Here is a 22,592-nt window from a genome sequence, read left to right as displayed (position 1 = left end):
AAAATGCTTATTGCCTTTATATTCTCAAAGCACTTTGCCAACACACACTCTTCCTTGTAACAGTTCTATACCACTTTACTTCCATTTCATAGACTGCGAAAACCTTTCAGATCCTTTGATCCTTCGACTCTTGCCCCAAAATTTCACAAAGTACTGTAAGGAAAGAATAAAACTGTACTAGATTTTACCCGATGACAACTGTAAGGGACACGCAGAACTTTCCGTAGATTAACAAAACGCCCACTGCTGCACAACTTCTGTTAAAATGTCCAGTCAGAAATTTAAAATAACAGTAACCCAAATTTTAAATGACCATCACGTGGTGAAACGGTAATACCAGTCTAACTAGTGCTAAACTTCACAGGGCCTGCTGAGGGGCCGGCCCCGTGGCCGAGTGGTTAAGTTCGCTCCGCTGCAGTGGCCCAGGGTTTCGCCGGCTCGGATCCTGGGCACAGACATGGCACCACTCATCAAGCCATGCTGAGGTGGCATCCCACATGCCACAACTAGAAGGAACCACAACTAAAATATACAACTATGTACCAGGGGGGATCTGGGGAGAAAAAGCAGGAAAAAAAGAAAAAAGATTGGCAACAGTTGCTAGCTCAGGTGCCAAAAAAAAAAGAGGCTGCTGAGCTCAAACTCTGGCACAGGTACTTAATGAAATGCAAACTGAGGAAAGGAAGGTAGATAATACTGCTGAATAACACGGCTTAATGTTCCAATGGGTTTGTATGGAATTAAAATTAGTATGAAAAGTACCTTCTCATAACTTCCATAATTCTACAATCACAGAATGGGAAAAATCTGAAATTTTTTTCTTTCACAGTTTAGCCACACTTGGTTCTAACTTAATACATTTTATGCCTAAAATAGAAAGATTTTGTAATAAAACTAAGCATTTTACCAGTTGACAAGGGCAGGAGGTGCTAGTGCCTTCAGGATAGGCGCCTTTGTTTCAACACCTGTCAAAACAAACACATGAGGACAAGCATTACTACACGTAGTCTGGTTAATCAGAGCCAATGTCACCCTTCTCCTGGAGACAGTTCTACTTCTAAACCTCACAGGAAAACTTCTGCCGAGTTTTTCTATAAACACCATCTATCACACTAGCAAATGATATTTTATCATGCAACCTTTCACTGAAAAAGCATATTCCACTACACACCAATGAGACTGGCCAAAACACAGACATCACGGAACACTGGTGAGGATGTGGAGCAGCAGGACCTCTCATTCACTGCTGGTGGGAAAGCAAAATGGCACAGCCACTTTGGAAGTCAATTTGGCAGTTTCTTATGAAACCAAACATACACTTATCACATGATCCAGCAATTGTGCTCTTTAATATTTAGCCAAATGAACTGAAAATTTATGTTTACAGAAAAACTGCACGTGAATGTTTACAGCAGCTTTATTCATAATTACCAAAACCTGAAAGTAACCAAGAAGTCCTTCAGCAGGGAAACACACAAGCTGTGGTACACTCAGACAGAGCAATATTATTCAGATTCAATTCAATATTATTCACGCTAAAAAGAAATGGGCTACGGGCTACCAAGCCACGAAAAACATGGAGGAACCTTAAATGCCTATAACTAAGCGAGAGAAATCAATCTGAAAAGACTACATACATATGATTCCAACTATACGACATTCTGGAAAAGGCGAAGCTATTGAGACAGTAAAAGGATGAGCAGTTGCCAAGGGTTAGGGATAAAAGTGGGATGAACAGGCAGAGCTCAGAGGATTTTTAGGAAAGTGGAACTAGTCTGTATGATACTAAAAGGGTAGATTAGATGTCATTACACATTTGTCATAACTCATGGAATGCACAGGACCAAGAGTGAACCCTGACATAAACTAGGGAATCTGGGTGACGCTGATGCATCAAGGGAGGCTCCCCACTTGTAATCCATGTACCACTCTAGCGTAGGATGCTGACAGTGGGGAAGGCTGTGCAAATGAGAGGGCAGGGGGTGGACACGAATCTCTGTGTCTTCTGCTCAAATTTGCTGTGAACTTGAAACTGCTCTAAAAAATAGTCTGTTTTTTTTTAAAAAAAAAGGACATCCAAAATTCTTTTTAAAAAGTATATTGAATGTATTCACATTTTGGTGGTCAAGAAGAATAACTACTGAGACTTACAAACAGTATTTCACTCTGTATACAACACTTTTATACATTATCAATGATTTTCTCAATCATTTATGAAGCAGATGTTAGCTGTCATTACAGTCATTTAAAAAAATATATTAACATCAGCCCAAAGTCATAGAGCTAGTTAGCAGAGCTAACATATTTTTGAATCAAAATTCAGCACACTACTGCCTCATTATTTATTTCCTCATTCTCTACCAGGCAGCCAGATAGACTACAAAAAGGTTAGGCCTAAAAACCAGATATATCTGGGTGCAAAATCCTTGCTCTGTTTCTTACTACCTATGACTTTAGACAAGTTCATTCCTTTACTCATCCATCTGTCCATCTGGGGGGAAAAAAATCTTACAAAACTTACTTGTTATTTCCTGTGTCAGTTTCCTCATATATAAATTAGGACAACAACGTATATAAACAATTCATATCCATATTTGAGGAATTACTATAAATAAAAAAGACAACTCGATAGAAAAAATGGGCTATGTAAACTCAGAAAAATTCCAAATGTCCATTAAACAGGAGCAAAATGGTCAATCTCACTAGTTATTAAGGATATGCACATTAAAACAGTATCATTTTCCTCCCCCATCAGATTCTTTTTAATGGAACAAAAATCACAAGTATCGTCAGGGATACAGGAAACAAGACAGCTTGGGGCACTGCTGGGAAGTGCAGCCACTCTGGAGAGCAATTAGGTAGCATCCAGCAAAAGCTGAAAATGTAAATTCATAGGACCTGACAAAATCCCTTCGAGGACCTTTTCCCTGGAGAAACTTTGGCACGTGTGCATACTTAGTTTACCCTGTTTTGTTTTGTTAATTAAATGGTCCAACGTGACAGGTCCTAGTATTTACTGGGCCTTCAGTAAATGCTGAATCTCCTCCACAGCTATTTACTACATGCCTGCTGGGCTCCAGACCTAGCTTCTCATTCTGGCAATGAGACAACAGTATCGCCAAGTTCCTACTCCAGGGGTAGACACTGACAAGACAGATCATTCGGACATGGCAGAGACTAGTGAAGAAGTACACAGACCTTATTAAGAAAACAAGCAAACGCAGTTCTCTGTCTAGGAGGGGAACAGAACGTCAAGGAAAGGTGACTATAAGTTGAGAAGACCCATATATTTTGGCCAAGTGGACAAGAAGAGAGGGAAGTGCAGGCAATAACAACAGTGTTAGCAAAAGCACAGAGGTATATGAGAAAAGAACTTAAGAAAATTCTAAGTACTTGAGGAGGCTTTCCTAGATCATCCAGTGGGCCCTAAATGCCATCACAAGCATCCTTACAAAAGAGAGGCAGTGGGAGAACTGACGCACACACAGGAAGGCAATGTGAAGACAGGGCAGAGAGATCTGAAGACGCTGGCCCGGAGACTGGAGTGATGCCACCGAACGCAGCGGTCACCAGAAGCTCAAGAGGCCAGAACAGAGTCTCCCCTCAAGCCTCCGGAAGGAGTGCAGCCCCGCCAGCACGTGAATTCTGCCCGCTGATGCTGATTCAAACTTCTGGCCTCTATTAACCATAAGAGAATAAATATCCGTTGTTTCCAGCCGCCCTAGGTAACAAACACAGCTCCTCAGGCCATTGCCCTGTACACCACCCGTGCGAAGTGCTACGTGGCAGACATTACCCGGGGCTCTGAAGAGCCACCCAGATTTTTATGCAGGAGGATGGCATAATCAGATCTCTGTTCCGTAATATTAAATCTAGTGCCAATGCTGTCAATTTATTGATGGAAAAATAAACCAGAAACAGAAAGATGTATCAGAACCAAAAATCCAGACAGAAGATGAAGTTCTGATCACCAGATATTTGAGAAAAACCACCATGACGAAAGACAGAGACAAAAACAAAAAGAAAGGAGGGAAAAGGAAACTCAATGGAAACAGACAACATAGGAAATAGGGGGAAACTTGAAATATGTTTATGTAATTAATATTTTCCAAGGGGTAAGAGAGGCTATTACATCCATGAAACAGGAATAGGATGCTATACAAAAGCATGAAAAATAAGAAAAAGCTCCTGGAAATTAATAATAGCACCTGAAATTAAAAAGCCAATAAATATATTAAAAATAGCTTGAGAATATTATCCCAGAAAGGAAAGCAAAAGCAAAGAAGGAGAGAACAAGAGTCAAAGATTTTTTAAAATAAGGTATCGAATTAGTCCAAAAGATCCAAGATATACTAAAAGGAGTTCCAGAAAGAAATAACAAAGAGCATGAAGAGGGAGAGACTACTGAAGCATTCTGGAATGAAATACCCAGAGCTGATGGTGACACCTAGTCTTCAGACTGAAAGGGCCTGCTGAGTGCTGAGCAGAAGAACGGGGGAAAAATAACTGACCTCTAGACACAGCCCTGTGAGTTCCCAGAGCACCACGTCTAAGAATATCCTAAAAGCTTCCCAAACACAAAAACCAGGTCACCTACGAATAAAGCTGACCAACAAACAAGGATACTTTTCAGAATAAAAGCACGTGCTACTATAAGATATAATGCGGGAGTGTTCCAAACAAACCAGGATATATAGTCACCCTTCCTACAAAGGAACAGGAATCATGCTAGCATGGGATGTCTTAGCAACACTGGAAGGCTACGTACAATGCCTTCAAAGTTCGGAGGGAAATGAATTTTAATCTAGAATTCCACTCCCAGCTAAATTCCTGATCGACTACAGGTAGAATAAACAAATTATATTATATAGACATGCAAGGACTCAGAAAACTTACATTCCACTAACAAACACTGCTAAGAAATTACTTTAAAAGTCCTCCACTGTATGCACATATTCCTTTGATAAAGTTTTAAAGACAATATTTTCAAAGCCAGAATTGATTTGTTTTATAATCCATTTTACAAGAGCTAGTATAATGCTGATTCCAAAATCTGCCATACCACATAGGATAATCTCTCTAGCAAGTATGAGAAAAATATCCTCAAATATCAGCACGTCTAATCCAGCAGAGTTAACAGAATGACACACCCTGACCAAGCATGGCTTACTCCACAGTACAAAGATGGCTCACTGTCAGGAATTGGGGTGCTCTCCAACACCAACAACCAATTCTGATTCCCCAGGTACCAACGGGGTGTTCAACAATTCAATTCTGACACTAACCACCCAGCGTTAGCGCAAATCCCACAGGACTCAGTCCCACAAGACTGTTCCCCACTTCAGACACCAGTTGCATATCCCCCGCCAGCTATAAACCAGGGATTCCCACAATCCCCTCCTCAGGTTCAATAATTTGCTAGAACAGCTCACAGAAATCAGAAACACACTTTACTTATGTTTATTGGTTTCTTATAAAGGATACAACTCACGAAGAGCCAAATGGAAGACGTGCACAGAGCAAGGTATAGGGGCGGAGGGGATGCAGAGCTCCCAAGCCCTCTCCAGGTGGACGTGTCACCAGGACTTGCCACCACCAGGAAGCTTACTGCACCTCATCATTCAAGAGTTTCTACAGAGCTCAGTCTCCAGCCCCCTTACCCTTACAGGAGGTCAAGGGTGGAGCTGATCTGAGAGCTGCAAACCCTCAGATCTCTCAGTCTTTCAGGCAACCATCCTCATCCTCCAACTATCCGGGGACCCCACAGCCCCCCCTCCCCCAGTCACTTCATTAAGGTAAACTCATGTGTGAGCAAAAGGAGCTTTTAGGAAAAACAAAGACACTCGTATCACTTAGCAAATTCCAAGGGTTTTAGCAGCTCTGTGCCTAGAGGCGGGTAAATATCAATAATTAACTTTAAAAGGTACTTCTTACTCAGAAACAAAAGAAAACTTCTTTAATAAAAGCAGATGTATCAGAAACCAAAGGCAAACTCACACTCAAAGGTAATTTCCATGACAGTCAGGGACAAGACAACGAGGCCAGCTATGACCCTAATTATTGTACACTGTTAGGAAGGGTCTAGCCCTGTAACCACTAGCCACACGTGGCTGCTCAACACTTGAAATGTGGCTTGTCCAAAAAGAGATGCGCTCTAAATGTAAAATATACGTGGGACTGCAAAGACTTAGTATGAAAAAAAGAATGTAAAATATCTCACTAATAGTTTTTATATTGATTACACGTTGAAATGATATTTTGGATATACTGGGTTAAATAAACTATATTAACGTTAATTTAGCCTGTTTCCTTTTATTTTACTTAATATGCTCACTAGAAATTTAAATTACATACATGGCTCACATTTGTGGCTCTCATTGCGCTTCTTGTGGACAGCACTGCAGTCCAGGTAATGCAATGACAAGAAGAAATGAGGAGGATGAACACCGGAAAAGGGGAGAGAAAAATCACCACTATTTGCAGATAACTGGCTGTCTGACAAGATCCAAAAGAATCATCTGAAAAATATCCAACCAGAGTGGTAGAATTCACTAAAATATATCTGGATACTGGGTAAATAAAAGAAATCAACAGTTTCCTATCTACTAGTAATAACCAGTTAGAAAATGAAAAGGGAAAAGATCTTAGAACAGCAAATGCAACTTTAAAATACTTCCTGTACACAACACCTTAAACATATATGTATCTATGTATGTATGTTATGTATAACATGCCACTGACAGACGCTAAAGACCTGCACATATGTAAAGACACACTAGTTCCTGGGTAGAAAGGATAAACATAATCCCACCAAAATTAACCTATAAACCAAATGTAATCCCAATTAAAACCCTACTGGGACTTTATTACTTGTTTGTTTTGTATGATTACTTGATATATGAATTCCAAAGTTTACCTAGAAGAAAATATTTTAAGATTAGCTAATAATGTTTAAGAACAAGGATATTTAGTGCCCTATTAGACATCGAAACTAATGCTAATTGTTCTGGTGTAGAATTTAAAAACAAGAAATGGTCATGGGACTTTTATCTTTGACGATAGTGGCATTTCAGATCAGCCGGTAAAAGACAGATTATTCAATAAATTAAGCAGCATCAAAGAAAAATCAGAACTGAGCCAATGGCTGAATTTAAGTCCTAGAAAGATGAGCAGATCCCTGAAGCAAACAACCAGCCTAGCGATCCTCTCTTTCCCAGCAACCATGTCCCAAAAAGGAGCTGTGCCTGGGTCTCTTTTCTGATCATAAACAATCTCCCGTTCCATCCCTGCAGCCTGCACTGCCCACGCTGGCTGGCCTGTGACTGCTAGCAGCGCTGGTTCTGTTTAAACTAGGTGATGTCACTGTGCTCCCATCTCTACCCTAGCAGACTCTGGCAAGCATGGGCATCCACAGGGATCCAGTGCCTATGACCAGTGAGGCCTGTCTCAAAAATATAGACATGCTGGTCCAACCTATTCTCTCCAGAACTTGGAACTGGGATATGGAATGGGAGAGAATTAAACGATGCTGAGAGGACAGCCAAAGTAAACTCGTCCTTCAAGGCGCAGCTGAAGCCTCATGTGCAATTCTCCTTGGTCCCACAGACAGGGCCCAATCAGTCCCTCTGTGCAGATTCCTGCCTCCACTCCTGCCCACCATAGAGACACAGGAATGAGCAAGGAATGAGGACTCATACATAGCTTGAGACAGCTGGAAAACAGGAAATATGGGGGACGTTAGAAACAGAAATGGAATATAGAAACATGTTGCAGACAGAACGAGACAGATTTTTAAGCAAGGCATTTGACCAAGTTTGTTTTTCAGAATGATTACTTGGGTCAACACAGAAGTCAAACCAGAAAGAATTCCAGGTGTATAGTTATTACAACAGCTCAAGTGAAGGGTGAAGAGGTCCAGAGTCCAGGGCAGGAGATACAGAAGCAGCAGGACCAACTGCAGAAACTCTTCAAAGGCAAAACCAATAGGATATGGGCAGATGTAAAGCGTAATCTTTGAAGACTAATGTCAACATTTTTAGCATGGGAGAATGGGTGACTTGCAACAGATATGAGGAATATAGGAGGAAGAGAGATACATTCGAGAGTGCATGAGTACAGTCTGGACATTAAGTTTGTGGGGATGACCAGAATGATATTCAGAATATTGTCAGAAATACAGGACTGGGGCGCCAAACAGAATTGAAGATGTAGATTTTAGAGTCATCACTGACTCTTTCCATACGAGAGTCAAAACCATGAATCCCTCGAAAATAGAATATTCAGTTATAAGACAAAAGGATTAAGGACAGACACAGTAAGAGCCAAACAGAAAGGTAAAGAAACCAAGAGCAATGTCCTAGAAGCCAAAGGCAGACATGAGGGTCGATGAGAACATTGTCAGGAGCGTCAAAGGCTACAGAGAAGGCGAAACGAGGTTATGATATCAAAGTACTACAGGCAGTTGGCCTGGCCTGAGACAATGCATCACACTTTCTTGCCTTTTTTATCACATAGTTTTTAAATTATATCTGTACACATTACTCAACAAGCTAGCAACTTGAATGCATACTTTATCAACATTAAGTCTACTCTTTCAGCGTTCCTGGGCTCCCACTAATAAGTATACACAGGTTATTTTGACATGAGGTGGTTGGCTTTTGAAAATTTTTCTGGTATTATGCTCAAATCTTTCAACTCAATTTAATAAACACTCACTGAATATCTCATGCCCATTACTGTGCTGGGCGACGGGGATGCAAAGATTGATTCATTCAACAAATATGAGTGTCTTCTACACGCAGGGCGCTGGGTGTGCATCAGGGAATAACACACGAATACCCCTGTCCTCCGAGCTTTCTTCTTAGTGGAGGGACACACTAAACATGCTACTCTCCCTCCCTTAGGGAGCCCAAAAGCAACACACTGTTTTAGACTTACCTAAAAAGAAAAGACAGCAAATAATTTATTATTTCGTAAAGCAATTTGAAATTAACAAGAAACACAAAACTGTAACTACTCCCCTATAGTTAACATGGCTGTCCTCTAGCATCATACAATATAAATAAACATTATTAACTTAAACATGCACACAGTCAGCTCTCAGTCATCTGTAGGTAAACTATCCATGCATCAAGAGCAATTCTCAATACTGCGACTCATGTTTCTGGGTTACATCCCATCCAAACATCTACCACGTGATCTTCTAACACATCATATATGTTAAGAATAAGATATTCACAAACTAACTCAAATCATCACACGCCAGTTTTACTGTCCACCGTTTTTCAAATGAACTTTCAGAGACACACTTCCTAAGTCCAACTGCCTTCCTTCATTTCCCAGACAGAGCCAGCTAACCCAAGTTCTTCAGTCCCTTCCCAAACTCATTCATCTCTAAAGCTGCCTTCAAACTAATAAGCCTCTAAGCATGGGCCCAGCTTTTACCTACTAGTTCAGTCTCTAAACTTTAAGGATCACAATTTCCTTTTGGTAAAAACTGCTGGCATTCCAAATGTGTGTACCTTTGATATTGTATGTATGTACAATTGTTCTAGCATACTGGAAACACCTCAGATCATGCATAAAATATAGAAATTTTAAAAAATAAATAAAACTTCTAACATTCTCTTCCACCACCTTAGAGATGAGTTGCATGCACACCCTGGAGCAAGTGTACCCTGCAAGACTAGATACCATCCTTATCTTAAAGAAACTGAAGCTCAGAGGGTAATTTGCTATAGTCACAAAACCACAAAACCAGAGGCAGAACCAGGTTTGGCAATTCAAGCAACAGTGTGGTCACAAAGCCCCAGCCCTCATCACTCCTCTCTACCACATCAATCTCTTTCCTTACACAGGGGTCCCCTGAGCATCCCGCTTGACCTCATACCTCACTCCCAGCCAGCCACTACCTCCCACAACCCTTCCATCTCAAGATGCTTTTGCATAGAACAGGTATTCTTTTCATGCCTCAGAAAGTGATATACAAACTAACATTTTGAATTTCTAAGGACTGTGCTCTGCTGTCTAAATATGCATCAGTCTCCAAGTCAGGCCCAGTTTCAGAGTAAATGATGACTATAAATTCTTAGACTCTAACACACTAGCAATATGGAAAGTTACAACACAAAACGAAAATTACTTAGGAAAATATTAATTGTGAATATTTAAAAACCAATGATTCCATGTATTATGGCTCATGTGGTTTAATTTCAATTAATGTTAATTTCTGTTTATGTTAAAATTTTGTCAAGTACATTTTTAAGAGTAATTCATTCTGGTTCATTCTGATTTTCTATGGAACTAAATAAACTCTTTGCTTCACCTTAGAACTCAACGACCCTGCTCTTTCCCCAAACAGCAGGTACCAAGTCCAGAGATCAAGTCAGTCTCCAACAAGAAGAGAAAAGATTTCTGTTGTTTTAGTGTCACAGTAAAAAGGCCAAACTCAAGGTCCAGAATGAGGATCACTGCAATCCCAATAAAAATAAAATAAGCAGAATAAAGTATCTAAGAATAAATTTAATCAAGGAGGTGAAGGACTTATATACAATGAAAACTATAAGACATTATTGAAAGAAAGAGATGATGACATAAAGAGATGGAAAGACATTCCAGGCACATGGATTGGAAGAATAAACATAGTTAAAATGTCCATACTACCCAAAGCAATCTACAGATTCAATGCAATCCCAATCAGAATCCCAATGACATTCTTCATGGAAATAGAACAAAGAATCCTAAAATTCGTATGGGGCAACCAAAGACCCCAAATTGCTAAAGCAATGCTGAGAAAAAAGAACAAAGCTGGAGGCATCACAATCCCTGACTTCAAAAGGTACTACAAACCTACAGTAACCAAAACAGTGTGGTACTGGTACAAAAACAGGCACGCAGATCAATGGAACAGAACTGAAAGCCCAGAAATAAAACCGCACATTCACGGACAGCTAATCTCCAACAAAAGTGCCAAGAACATACAATGGAGAAAAAACAGTCTCTTCAATAAATGGTGTTGGGAAAACTGGACAGCCACATGCAAAAGAATGAAAGTAGACCATTATCTCATGCTATATACAAAAATAAACTCAAAATGGATGAAAAGACTTGAAGGTAAGTCCTGAAACCATAAAACTCCTGGAAGGCAATATAAGTAGTACACTCTTTGACATGGAACTTAAAAGGATCTTTTCAAATACCATGTCTTCTTAGACAAGGGAAACAAAAAAAAGCATAAATAAGTGGGACTTCATCAGACTAAAGAGATTCTGCAAGGCAAAAGAAACTAGGACCAAAACCAAAAGACAAACCACTAATTGGGAGAAAATATTTGCAAATCATATATCTGACAAGGGGTTAATTTCCATAATATATAAGGAACTCACACAACTGAACAACAAGAAAGCAAACGACCCGATCAAAAGGTGGGCTGAGGAGATGAACAGACTTTTTTCCAAAGAAGATACACAGATGGCCAATAAACACATGAAAAGATGTTCGACATCACTAATCATCAGGGAAACGCAAATCAAAACTACACTAAGATACCACCTTACCCCTGTTAAAATGCCTACAATCACTAATACTAAAAATAACAAATGTTGGAGAGGGTGTGGAGAGAAGGGAACCTTCATACACTGCTCGTGGGAATGCAAACTGGTGCAGCCACTATGGAAAATAGTATGGAGATTCCTTGAAAGGATAAAAATAGAACTACCATACGACCCAGCTATCTCACTACTGGGTATCTACCCAAACAACTTGAAATCAACAATCCAAAGTAACATATGCACCCCTACGTTCACTGCAGCACTATTCACAACAGCCAAGATATGGAAGCAACCCAAGTGCCCCTCCACTGATGACTGGATAATGAAGATGTAGTATACATATACAATGGACTACTACTCAGCCAGAAAAAAGACAAAATCATCCCATTTGCAACAACATGGATGGACCTAGAAAGGGAATTATGCTAAACGAAATAAGCCAGACTGAGAAAGACAAACACCAGATGATTTCACTCATATGAGGAATATGAACAAACACATGGACAAAGAAAACAGTTCAGTGGTTACCAGGGGAAGGGGGTAGGGGGTGGGCACAGGAGGTGAAAGGGAGCACTTACATGGTGACAAAAGAAATAATGAACAAGTGAAATCTCACAATGATGTAAACTATTACAAATTCAATAAAAAGAAAATGGGCAAGAGACTTGAACAGACACGTCACAAAGGAAGATATATGGGTGGGAAATAAGCACATGAAAAAGTGTTCAAAAAATAATAAAATAAGTAAAAATAAGAAACTTTTACGGTTGAAATAGAAACTTTTCATAATTTTGGCTAAAAGGATACTGAGTATTTTACAATCCAGAAACGTCGATGTAGAAAAATGAACTGTTACATACCTACAAAATCAATTTTAGAACCAAAATTATATTCAAAAGGCTAAGAACTACTGATGTAGCAGCCAGCATAGTTAGTATCTAGTAAAACCCATGCAAATATCCCAGTGAATTCCAAGTAGCAAACACACATATGGACACACAGGGGGAAATGCACAAAGCTAAGCGATAAAGTATCAGACACCTAAGAAAGAAATATAGCAGATGATAAAAACCCTGAGGCAAGTAAAAGGAAGCAGAAAGTGAGATAAAAGAAAAAGGATCTGGATGGAGCAGCAGACCCTAACACTGTTGAGCAAGAAAGGATTACAGACAAGGAAACTGAGCTCCAGAAAGGATGGCGTGGACAACGCCGTGCTGCCAGACCCCAAATGCTCTTCCTGCAACAACGCTGAGCCCACAAGGTTCTCTTCACTTGCTGGCTGCTCAGTCTCCCTTCCTAGTCCTAGAACCTTCCATTCATTCAACAATTACTTTCTGAGGTGAAGGAATCAATAAATAAATAAGTTTATGCAAGGTCTTAACTGCTTTTGTCCTCCATGTCTCTGTTTTTTGCTTCCCCGCCCCCACCACGTGATCTATCCTCACAGCTTCCAGAATCCCCCTGAACAGTTGATGCCTCCATTTTTTTTTTCAGGTATGCTTTTTTTGGTGAGGAAGATTGGCCCGAAGCTAACATCTGTTGCCAATCTTCCTTTTTTTTTTCTTCCCCAAGTCCCAGTACATAGTTGTATATCCTAGTTGTAAATCCTTCTAGTTCTTCTATGTGGGATGCCACCACAGCATGGCTTGATGAGCAATGTGTAGGTCCACACCTAGGATCTGAACCAGCAAACCCCAGGCCACCCAAGCGGAGCGCACCAACTTAATGACTCAGCCAAGGGGCCAGCCCCTACTGCCTCAATTTTATGTCAGTCCTGCTCTTCCACAACTGCTCTGGACATCCTGATTTGAGTACCTTCCTCAAACTCAACTCCTTCTTCAAATCCAATCCATGTCTGATTTTGCTCAGCTGACCTTTCCCTGCTGCTCTGGCCAGGCACAACCTCTTTGCCCTCTGCTCTGCTCATTCACACTAATAACCATATCCTGCACGTATCTTCACACAGCTGGAACACTCCTGTCCTCAAGGAACTAGTATTTCCTAGTGCCCTTTAAATGACATAGGCTTTTATTTATAGGATGGATTCACTCACACACTGGATTCAGAACACCTTGTCCCTGCTTAATAAAAAACCACTTCTGAAGGACAGAGGAAAACAGAACCAAAAAAGACAGGCAAGGAAACTTTTGGAGGTGATGGATGTGACTATTACCTTGACTGTGGTGATGGCTACATGGGTACATGCGTGTACTAACTCGTCAAACTGTATACACTAAATACGTGCAGATTTTTGCACAGTCAAGCGCTGCGTAATGACATTTCAGTCAATGACGGATGGCATGTATGATGATGGTGGTCCCATGAGATCAGTACCATCCAGCCTAGGTGTGTAGCAGGCTATTCGGCCTAGGTTTGTCTAAGTGCACTCTGATGTTTGTGCAACGACAGAATCACCTAACAACATATTTCTCAGAACACATCCTAGTTAAGTGACGCATGACTGTATATCAATTAAAGGACAGAGAAAGGAGGGATGAGGAAGAAAGGAAGAGTAGAGAAGAAAGAAAACAGGAAAAAAGGAAAGTAAGAGAGAGGATAGAGGGAGGCAGAAAAATTGGGAAGCAACTAACATAAGGCGTCAACTGTGTGCCCTCAACTACTATCAATCCTTATGGTAACCCTTTGAGGTAAGAATTAAAATCTTTATGTTAGGGCTGGCCCAATGGCGCAGCAGTTAAGTGTGCACATTCCGCTTTGGCAGCCCGGGCTTCGCCGGTTCGATCCGAGGTGCGGACATGGCACAGCTTGGCAAGCCATGCTGTGGCAGGTGTCCTGCATATAAAGTGGAGGAAGATGGGCACGGATGTTAGCTCAGGGCCAGTCTTCCTCAGCAAAAAGAGGAGGATTGGCAGCAGTTGGCTCAGGGCTAATCCTCCTCAAAAAAAAAAAATCTTCATGTTACAAAAATCGAAATGGAAGGCTTAGAAAGGCTAAGTAACCAGCTCAAATTTACATGGCAAGTTTTACACACATGGATGGCAATGATTCCTTCTCCACTCAACAACACAACATTGATGATAAAAGATAACATAGAGATGCTACCTGAATCATCACGAAGGTCATATCACAAAAAGTATTTAGGGGCCGGCCCCGTGGCCGAGTGGTTAAGTTCGAGCACTCCACTGGGATGGCCCAGGGTTTCGCTGGTTCAAATCCTGGGCGGGGACATGGCACTGCTCATCAGGCCATGCTGAGGCAGCATCCCACATGCCACAAGTAGAAGGATCCAGAACTAACAACATACAACTACGTTCCAGGGGCTTTGGGGAGAAAAAGGGTAAAAAATAAAATCTTAAAAAAAAAAAGTATTTAAAACTAACAAGAGGAAACTACCCATGTTAGTTATCTGAACGAGAAGTACACCATGTCAACCTACTTTCAATGTGCTTTACAGACATTTCCAGAAAAGTAAAGCACAAGATAAATCCTAAATTACTGATGTTAAAACATAACAAAATCTAGTTAATGTCCCTCAATTTACAGTTTTCTGCTATTTACATTACCTCTTCTAACTCTCCATTAAGAAGATGTTATAATATATTAGACATTTCCTCAAAGTATATTTGTATTTGTGAAGATGTTAATGCTGCTTCAAAAGCGAAGGTAATAATAAAAACTGACAGCTGGCCTGGTGGCATAGTGGTTAAGTTCATGCACTCCTCTGGCAGCCCAGGGCTTGCAAGCTCAGATCCTGGGCATGGACCTACACACCACTGATCAAGCCACGCTGTGGCAGCACCCCATATACAAAATAGAGGCAGATTGGCACAGATGTTAGCTTAGGGCCAATCTTCCTCACCAAAAAAAATAATAATAAAAAGTGAGTGGACAGACTTACAAAGAAAATACTGCAAACTCTAAAAGTAAATAAAATTAAAATACTTAATATTTATCAAGCACTATGTGCCAGGCAGTTATCTCATATAAATCCTTACAACAATCTATAGGTAGATTGTATTATCATCTCTATTTTACAAATGAAGAAACTGAGGCACAGAGAGGTTAAATAAGGGGCCCAAGGCCACACAGCTAACAAGTAGAGCCAGGATTCAAATCCAAGCAATCCTAACTCTGAGTCGATGTTCGCACCTACCAAATTAAAAGGCACACTTTAGAGGAAAATTCTTAAATAAGTAGTAACATACAGAACTGGCTAAATCAAAATGAGACTAACAAAAGTTTCCAGGAGGAAGGGCATGTGTGAATTATCCCTACAGTCATTTACTGAATTAAAAATGAAATAACATTAAACATACATCTGCAAAACTTATCTACTAAGAACAACAAAAAAATGAAAACAAAGAAAGTAAAATTAAAAGAAAGGTTAGTTAAAAGAAAAGTTAGCAAAAAGAGCTTTAGAGGAAAAGAATCCATTGTGGTTTTGTACTATGACAGACAAAAGAACCTTGAGTCAGGGGCCAGCCTGGTGGCACAGTGGTCAAGTTCGTATGCTCCACTTTGGCAGCACAGGGTTCGCAGGTTTGCATCCTGAGCACGGACCTACACACTGCTCATCAAGCCATGCTATGGAGGCGGCCCACATATAAAACAGAGGAAGATGGGCACAGATGTTACCTCAGGGCCAATCTTCCTCAGCACAAAAAAAAAAAAGTACCATAAGACAAATAATGAAAAGATTGGAGGAAGGCTGAGATAAGAATATAAAGAACAAAGAAAAAGGAACACATGAATGACTACTGCATCAAAAATGGATTAGACAAGGAATTTTGTTCAGGAATATAGTAATATTTGTAAAAACAACAACAAAATGGAAACAATCTAAGGTCTACTAACACAGCGAAGGGGAAATAAAATGTGGTATAGCCCTAAAATGCAATACCATGTCACAGCAAAAATAAATGAACTAAAGCAACACGTACCCACACTGATTAAGTGATATTGAGCGGGGAAAAAGGCATATTAACAAGCGCACACAGCACACCATCTATATAAAGTTAAAAAGAACATGGTACTGCACACTGGGGATACATATATGTGCAGTCAAACTGTAGAGAATGCATACGAATGATAAACACCAAACGCAGAGCAGTGGTTAACTGGAGGATTTGGGGAAGGGAGTGAGCTTCTTGAACTGGCTTAAACATTATGTAATATTTCTCAGACAGAGAGAAGGCAGGTCCCTATTTTTTAAAAGGAAGAAAATGGAAATTGCAGATTATGGCATCCCAAAATGTTTTATATTCCTGATCCACAAAATTCCACAAGGGCAACGATAACGGCTCCCGTGAGGGAATGTTAAAGCAGAACGTATCCTGCAGCTCAAGGAGAAAATTCTGGTCAAACTCTCTCATCATGGTTTGTTACTCCTATGTTCCCCTGTAACACACAGGGCTTTCTGGGGGGAAGGAAACTGTGTGTGATTAAAATAGACATAACACTGTCCCTGTCATCGTGGCTCCTTTCTAGACATAATGCCTTCAGGGCCCAGCTGCACTTGATGCCAAACTGCCAGCCCCGAGAGGACCCTCCTCTCCACAGCACCTGGGTCAAGAACATGGACTCTGGAACCCAAATGCCCGGGGTGAGATCCAGTACACGCTGGGCAAGTCACGTCGCTCCCCTGGGCCTCAATTTCCCCATCTGTGAAGTAAGAATGACGAAAAACCTAGCTCCTAAAATTGAGAAGAAAGTGAGAAGAGCACCTGGCCAGAGGAAGCACTGCGGAGGCGCTGGCTCCTATCCTTATTCCAAAGACCACTCGTTTAGAGAAAGAAAAGCTAGGCTTCATGTTAGAGAAACGTAATTAAGTTTGGCTACTTTGCAAATCAAATAGAGCATAGAAAAGCTGACTGTGACAAGACAGAAAACGGGCAGCTTTTCAACTCCTGAACAATTAATGTTAGGACAGCTAGATATGCTTTTTATTTTTCTACCAATAGTCTTTGTACTGTGATGACATCTCCAATTTGTACACACACACACACGCACACGCCCCTGGTCCAAACTCAAGGTCAAACAGTCTATTCTCTGGCTCCCTGTCCACCAGGCAAGGGCCCGCTCATCTCGGATAACCGGGCTCTCACCTTCTCGGGGAAGTCCCCCTTCTGTCTCCCCGCGCTCTGCTGCTCTGTACTCTTCCTGCACTTCTAGCAGTTTCCACAGCCGTCCCGCCGAGAGCACACTGTAACACATCTGCGCTTCCACCTTCTTCCCTGACACCATACAATGCTCAACCCCTCCTTCCATGAACTGTGACTTCTCTGAGAGCGGGACCATCTAGATCATTTTCAAATTCCCAGTGTCTGGCCAGACAGGCACTAAACAACAACATGGATGAATAAATCAATGCCCTTATGTATCCTTATAACAAATACCTTCATAGACCAGCAGAAACCTCTATTTGGAGGTGACTTATCCAAAAGGCTGGCTATCTAGGTATCTTCAGTTCTAAGTAAGAATTAGCAGATCAGCTGAGCCCACGATCATCCACCAATTCTCCACCCCTCAAAATGGGAAACATCAGAAGTATGCGAGTAAACATACTCCAGTAAAAACAAAAAGCTAAAACTTTAAATAAAGAGAAGGATTAAGGCACTTAAAATGTTAAGAAAACAGAAACAGTCTGAAAATTTTTTCTTATGAAACTAAAAATAGCATGCACGGAAGAAATCACAGGACGACGTTTATAACATCTGCTTTTCCAGAAGAGAAATAAACTTTAATCAAAAGTCAGATGAGGGGCCAGCTGGGTGGCACAGCGGTTAAGTTCACACATTCCGATTCACTGGCCCAGGGTTCACTGGTTCAGATCCCGGGTGCAAACTTATGCACCACTCATCAAGCTATGCTGTGGCAGGCGTCCTACATCTAAAGCGGAGGAAGATGGGCAGGGATGTTAGCTCAGGGCCAGCCTTCCTCAAAAGAAAAAAGTCAGATGATAGTTTATATACTATTAAAGTGGATGAAATCAAGACTAAGTCACACACTAAATCAATTTCAAAGGATGCTCCTGTAGTGAGGTTTTCTAAAAAAGACCATCACGAGTCAGCTAAAGTTGGGCTGAGTTTTAGGAATGTAACAGTTCTTGGCAATTTTTTGGAAATGGCTCAGGGCTCCATGATAAGGGACTGGTTCGTGTCAGGGGGGTTTCGGGCCTGCCCTCTGTTACTATAGAAGAGGAGTCCCTCAGCTGTGCTCTGGGCCCCACCCGCTCCCAGCCTCTCAGGAGCTCTGCACAGAGTAAGTTTCCTCCTCTGTATTCAGCCTCTCCCTCTCAGCCTACACCTTCCCGTCAGCACTGAAACATGCTCGACCCTTTCCTATTCTTGCTGTCTCGACTTTCCTCACCTTCCGCTTGCTTCTGCCCCTCACCCCACCCCTACCACCACATCAACATCTCCTGCGAGGGTCCCCCAGGACCTCCGAGTTGCTCAATCCCATGGACAGCACTCAATGTTCCTCTCAGGGGAGCATTCCACAGTGCTGACTGCTCCCCCTGGCGGCAGGGACGCCTGCTTCTGGCTGTCCTCTCGCCTCCCTGGTCCCCTCTCCAGTTCCTTTGCAAGGCGCTCAGCTTCCTCTCCCTGGCTCCAATGCAGGCCGCCTCAGTTCTTATTCTAGTCTCGCCACAGGCAATCTCACCCATGTGCATGGTTTCAGCCACCACCTCTACACTGACGACCCCAAAATGGTACACTGTAATCCCCCAATATCTCCTTCTCCCACCCCAAATACCATTCATCACCAGATCTGGCAATTTTACCTCCAAATCTCCACTTTCCCAATTATTTCTGCTCATGATATAAGGCTCTTAGAGGATCAAATGGGCTAATATATAACAGCACTTTTGAAAAAGTGGGGGGCGGGGGAGGAAGGACTTAAATCTGGGTAATAGTATTCATTAAATTGAAATCTCCTTGAAAGCAGGAACTTTATCAAATTCACCTTTTTATTTATTCCACATGGTACCCCTAGCACAGTGCTTCGCATGCAGACTGCATTCAGTAAATGTATAATAATGAATTATTTGTATTGGCTTAGTACATGAACTGAAATATTCACATATTTAACTGCTTATATTTCTCAAGTCACGTCATCATTTTTGTCTCCTAAGAGGGGAGAATTTTAAATTAAATCACTCTGCAAAATGTAAACCACACTGGATACTTTTGATAATTACGATGCTGATATCTAATGTTGGAAAGACCTGTCACCTCTTTTGGCCTGGCTTTCCTGCAAACATCCACACCCCATCCTCAAGGCCACATCTCACGTAAAGATTCCCTCTTCTCGAATCTTGATTTTGACAGAGGAAAACTTAAGTATTACAGGAATATTTAAGGTTTAAGCACCCTGAGAGCAGGCAGAATGACTGCTTGAAAATGTTCCCTATTTCGTTGTCATGTCTTGTAACGTGAGTGGGTCTGACATTCAGGGCAGGAACGGACACTGGGAAATGAAAATAATATTGCTGCTCAAAAGTTCTCAAACTCTTGCGTTATACACATTTAATTACAACCTCAGAATGCAAGATTATCATCTAGCAAAATTTCACCTTATCAATTCGAAAACTCTAGACTAGATTTTCATCTAAATCACAATCCTCATTATAATCGTCATTCACACACTATTCTTCCTTCATTGCACATATCATAACTTGTAATTACATATTTATTCATATGATGATTTCCTTAGTATGTTTCCTCCGTGAGGACGAGGATCACATCAATTCTGTTCATTGCTGTATTCCCAGCACCTGACAGGGTACCTGACATAGCACAGGAGTTAAAAGGCTCGAGTTGAGCAATTAACTGAATGAGCAATAAATTAGTCATCCGAGCAGAACCAGACAGAAATGAAGCCCTGAGAAAGATCTCTCGGCTTTAAGATCAAACCCCCTCAAACCAGAAGGAGCACAATCTTCCCCTCACAATTTGTCCATCCTTCGTTTCTTCCACACTTCTTTCCTCCGAGGACATGTCAGACTCACGAAATATTTCAACTTCAAATCATCCAGTCCAAATGTCTTACAAATCCAGTAACAAAGACGCAGGATGACTTGTCCCCTTGACCCTTACATCCAGCAGACCTCTGTGCCCTACACCCAACCACACTGCCCTCCTGCAGAACCAACCCTCCTTACAGAATAAGAGCGAAACCAGGAAAAGTCCAAAGAAAAATGCCAGAATGACTAGAAAGGCCTTACTCATCCCTAAGGGTGAGAAGTGCTCGGGAAGATGCCAGAAAACAAAAGAGCACACTCCCACGTCCCGTGCCAACACCTCTTCCCTGTAATAACCTTCTAATACACTTTCAGGAGCAACGCAGCACCCTTTCACTCTGGGAACCGATCTGGGGAAACTAACAAAGGTGGTGATGATCCTGATCATCCAACCACACTTCTCCCGGCCACCCTAACAAAACCGCCCCGTGGCAACCGCTCAGCCAGCCACCAAGGCGGGGAGCCTCATGGAGTGGTGAGACTTAGGTCTGCATTTCTAGACAGGCCCGTCTGAATCCCAGCTTCTCCTCTTACTTGCTGTGATCTGGGGCGAGCTGACATGTCCAGTTTCTCTAGCGGGTATAATGGGAATAATCACCGCTCTAGAGGATTGTGAACAGTACAAAGATACCATGCGTCAAGTATAAAGATACAGTGCATGGCATACAATAAAGACAATAAATGTCAGCTATTGGTCATTCTACTCAGCTGTAACCCCTTTCACAAGGCCTACTCCCGCTCTAGCTTCCATATAATTTTAGAGACGCTGCTCCACCCTTTCCATTTTCGAGGGGCCGTATGTACAACAGCTTAGAGCTTTTTTTTTTTCTAAAACCAGCCTGGGCAAACCAGTTGATGTCTCCGCGTCTCGGCTTCTCATCTGTGAAATGGGCCTGATAACACCCACCCCAGAGGATCGCTGGCGGTAGGCACTCCCTCGGTGTCACACATTCTTTTACTGGTGTGTAATTAAAACGTACTGAAGGGAGAGGAAATCTTCAACTCTCAAGCCCAAAATTGCAGTCTTCATCCCAGTCCCGTCACCAGAGCTCGCGAGGCCAAAACACACGCCAAGGTCGACCCATCGCACACACCCCTCTGCTCTTCACACCCCGCCCGCCCCTCCCGCAGGGTTTTCCGAAATTGCAGGGCTCAGTCTCCCCCCAGGGACCGCGTCACCGGCGATCTGATGAAAGGTGCCAGTCCCCACCCGCGCCCGCCCGCAGAGCGCCGGGAGGGACCCCGCGCATCCTTCCTCCCCCGGACGGCGCGGCCGCTCCGGCAACGCGGCCCCCGCGCACGTGGGCCCTTGGGCCGAAGCCCCACGTCACCGATCCCCGGACCCGGCCGGGCGCGCACACCCCGGAGCCGGCGGGGCGGCTGCGTCCCTGCTGGAGGCCGCGGCCCGGGCGGGCCGCACGCGGAGGCCGCGCCGCCCCCCACAACGGGCGCCGCACTCACCGCGACGCCGGGGCCGCGGCTCCTCCGGTCTCGGACCCGCGCCGCCGCGGCCGCTCTGCGAGAAAGCGAGCGCCCGCCGCCCCGTCCGCCGCCGCCGCCGCCTCGTCCCGGCCCGGCCTCGGCGAGCCCGCAGCGTCGCTCCCGGCGCCGGCAGCGCAGCGTCTGTTGAGCCGAACCTCCCGGGCCGCGCCGCGCGGCCGCGCTCGTTGCCTATGCAGAAAGACCGCCGCCCATTGGCCCGCGGGCGGTGGCGCGTGCAGGGCTGGGCCTATCGAATGCCGGCCCGGAGCGCGGCGGAGGCGGTGGGGGCGGGCCGGGGTTACTACGGGTCATTCGCCGGAGCCGCCGCCGCCGGGACCCCGCCGCAGCCGGCGCGGGGCGGGGCCGGGGTCGCGAGAGGGGCGGGGCCGCGGCGGGGGAGGGGAGGGACGGGGCGGCCGGGTCTGCAGGATGCGACCCCACCCCCGCAGAAAGACTGCAGACTCCCTGTTGTGGCTGTCACGCGTAAATCTCAATGTAGATCCTGAAACAACGTGCATCTTATTTTCGTTCTGCACTGGATTCGGTATCCTGTTCTTGCACACGTTTCTATCCCATTT

At 43.0% G+C, this 22,592-nt stretch overlaps 1 protein-coding gene across 2 annotated transcripts in view; it reads right to left on the bottom strand.

Annotated features, from left to right (window-relative positions):
* Window positions 1-22,207, bottom strand: part of ACSL3 (acyl-CoA synthetase long chain family member 3) — a 72,902-nt gene extending 50,695 nt beyond the window's left edge. Inside the window, exons 1-2 of one of the 2 annotated variants that reach the window (XM_023642422.2) lie at window positions 21,994-22,207; window positions 908-965 (exon numbers count right to left, since the gene is read on the bottom strand). The gene's annotated coding sequence lies outside the window, so the exon portion shown is untranslated. The remainder of the gene's footprint in view (window positions 1-907; window positions 966-21,993) is intronic. The other variant, XM_023642423.2, reaches the window with a different exon arrangement.
* Between the last annotated feature and the right edge of the window lie 385 nt (window positions 22,208-22,592).

The sequence above is a fragment of the Equus caballus genome, chromosome 6 (assembly GCF_041296265.1).
Source record: "Equus caballus isolate H_3958 breed thoroughbred chromosome 6, TB-T2T, whole genome shotgun sequence".
NCBI classification, from domain to species: domain Eukaryota; kingdom Metazoa; phylum Chordata; class Mammalia; order Perissodactyla; family Equidae; genus Equus; species Equus caballus.
Note: the sequence above shows the minus strand (reverse complement) of the source record. Positions and strands in the feature narration are given on the sequence as shown.